The following is a 3,040-nucleotide window of genomic DNA, read 5'->3' as shown; positions in this document are numbered from 1 at the left end:
AATTCCCTCATGTCTATTCTGGTTCCCTCTCTGGGGGTATTTCCAGATATTATCTTCTGCTAAATAGAGAGTTTGATTCTCAGAAGTTGCAAGACGTGGGAGGTTAAAAAAAAAAAAAAATCGGCAGCATCAACAACGACAAAAAGGCCTGCAGCAGCCTGAACACAAAGAGTTTGAATTTTGAACAAAGGGCAGGGTGAGACCCGAAAGTAAATGCTGACACATCCTCTCTCCAGCTGTGAACTGGGGGTCTGAGGGCTGCTGCAAAGGTCATCGGTCTCTACATCTTTGGGGCAGGAAATGCAATTCAATCCTCTCAGTGACTGATTGCTCTGCAAGATTAATGGAATCGTCCACAACACTGGTCTCTGTTCTGACAGCACAAAAAGTGAATCAGACTTCTCCCCTCCCCTCTCCTCCTCAAGGTCAGCTGATTCCCCATTTTAAAAGTTCAAAACTTTGTCTCCAGGAAATGTGTTCCCCTGGGGGTGTTCCTTTGTGGGGCGAAACTCTACCTGCTGGAGTGAGATCCAAAGGTGATGCTTGAAGGGTCTGAGGACCTTTCTAGGCTTTCATCTGTTCCTACTTCATCTTTCAAAATAAAATTAATGTTGAGGGCAAAATTGTCCCTGAAAGGGTTAACTGCCAGCCCTGCTGTCCGGCCCTCAGGGATTGGCAGCCAATGACAACTTAGCATGATGAAGTAATGCCTGGGTTTTTGATTTCCATTGGTTAATACACTTGTCCATCAATCGAAAGATGCAAGTTTTGAAAGTATCTTTGAACTTTTATGACTCTCCTCCTGGAGTTAACCCCTTAATTAACTCACCTGTTATTTCCAACTTTCCTTCGGATCCTAGCACGGGAAGATGCAGAACTTTAGACACGAAGTCTTCCCCAAATGCCCAAAGCCAGACACTCAGGCTATATGTAAGCTGGTCTTTCTAACTTTGATACTTCCATCTACACAGGACTAGTGAAAAAATTAAAAAAAAAAAAAAAGAAAGAAAGAAAACAGAATACTTTAACAGAAAAAGTATGGTCTGTTGTTCCCCAAAATATTTTTCAAATTTTACAATACAAAATATGACAAAAATCTAGGATTTGGCAAAGCTCAGAGGTGAATATACAAGTCCTTGGTATATTTGGTATATTTACTTTTGATGCCTTTCTTTATGCTTGAAATATCTGATAAATTTAAAAGGGCAAATAATACATAAGATGGTCTCTATATAACCCCCTCAAAATTTTCTCCCTCCTCAGAAGTGATCTTCTTCTTCTCTTTTAACTTAAATGGGATCACAACATATATGTTATTCTGACTTTTTTTGTTTCTTAACCAATCTTGAACTTTTTCTGAATCATGACATTCAGATTTATCTCATCCTTACCTAATATTTTAGAATGATGCAGTTCTACAGATAGTATATGGAAAAATCTCCAAGATCATATTAAGTGAAAAAGGAAAGGAAAGGACAGTGGGTATATCTGTATGACATAATCATAATAGAAAATATATAGATGTGTGTAAATGCATAAACTATTTCTGATAGATACCCAAGAGACATGCTAACAAGTTTTCTGGGGATGGGAGTGTGAAGGAGAGAAACTCGGTGGGTGGGCAGGGATGGGGGAGAAAGACTTAAAGCAATTTTTTTTTTTAAGATTTTATTTTTAAGTCATCTCTACACCAGTGTGGGGCTCCAATAACCCAGAGATCAAGAGTCACATGCCCGACAGAGCCAGCCAGGAGCCCCGAGACCTGAAGCAATTTTAAAACAATTTTTAAGTTGTGGAATATTTCATAAGTACAATAGAATTTGTAAAATTTTAAAGCACATTTTAAAGAATTACACTCAGGTGCCCATCATCTAGATTAAGAGACAGAACATCACCAGCACCTTTCTCTGTTCACATTCCCTGCCCCTGAGTGGAGTCTCTTCTGCACTTGGTGTTAATCACTCTTTTGCTTTTATTTATGCCTTACTGCTTATGTATATATCTAAACAATATTTAGTTGGTTTAGATTTGCCTGATTTTGAACTTTATTGTCTTAAAAAGGATGAATAAAATGAAATTCCTGTTTGAGTAGGGTAATACAGGTACATAGTACAAAATTCAAAACGTACTACACCTTAGAAAATGAAATTAAGTCTGTAAGGTTCCAAGCCAGGCAACTCTAATGCATACGTGTGTTAAAAATGTCACCCTGTACCAAAGAATACATTTGCCTCTCTTTTCCCGGTTCTTTTCCCCATTTTTTGATTCTATATCTTTCCAAAGAAAATCTTGTGCATACAAAAGAATAAATGTAGGTATAAATTTGTCCCCTTTGGTTGATGTAAGTGGTCAGCACAATTTCGTATAAGTATTCTACACCTTGTTCTGTTTTGTGTTAATCTTTTTCTCTTTTTTTAGATTTTATTTATTTATTTGGGAGAGAGAGAGCAAGCAAGCATGAACAGGAGGAGGCACAGAAGGAGAAGCAGACTCCTGCTGAACAGGGAGCCCAATGCAGGGCTCAATCCCAGGACCCCGAGATCATGACTGGAACCAAAGGCAGACGCTTAACCCACTGAGCCACCCAGGTACCCCTGTTTTGTGTTAATTTAAGGATATCATGAAATCACCCTGCATCAGTATATACAGAACTACCTTATTCTTCTTGATGATTTGATAACATTTCAATGGACAGACAAATAGTCCAAGAATTATTTAATCAGTTCCCCAACTTTTGGATCATTTTCAGTCTGTTTCTGTTGCAAACAGGGCTACAATGGATTGCATCTTTGTTTCTGTGCCTATCAGCAGGATATATATCAGGAAGTGGTTACCCATTTCTTTTCTTTTTTTTTTTTAAAGATTTTATTTATTTATTTGAGACAGAGAGAATGAGAGAGAGAGAGCACATGAGAGGGGGGAGGGTCAGAGGCAGAAGCAGGCTCCCCGCCGAGCAGGGAGCCCGATGCGGGACTCGATCCAGGGACTCCAGGATCATGACCTGAGCCGAAGGCAGTCGCTTAACCAACTGAGCCACCCA

Source organism: Leptonychotes weddellii, chromosome 13, assembly GCF_054177405.1.
Source record: "Leptonychotes weddellii isolate Sample4059 chromosome 13, ASM5417740v2, whole genome shotgun sequence".
NCBI classification, from domain to species: Eukaryota; Metazoa; Chordata; class Mammalia; order Carnivora; family Phocidae; genus Leptonychotes; species Leptonychotes weddellii.
The sequence above is the reverse complement of the archived record's forward strand: the minus strand, read 5'-3'. Positions refer to the sequence as shown.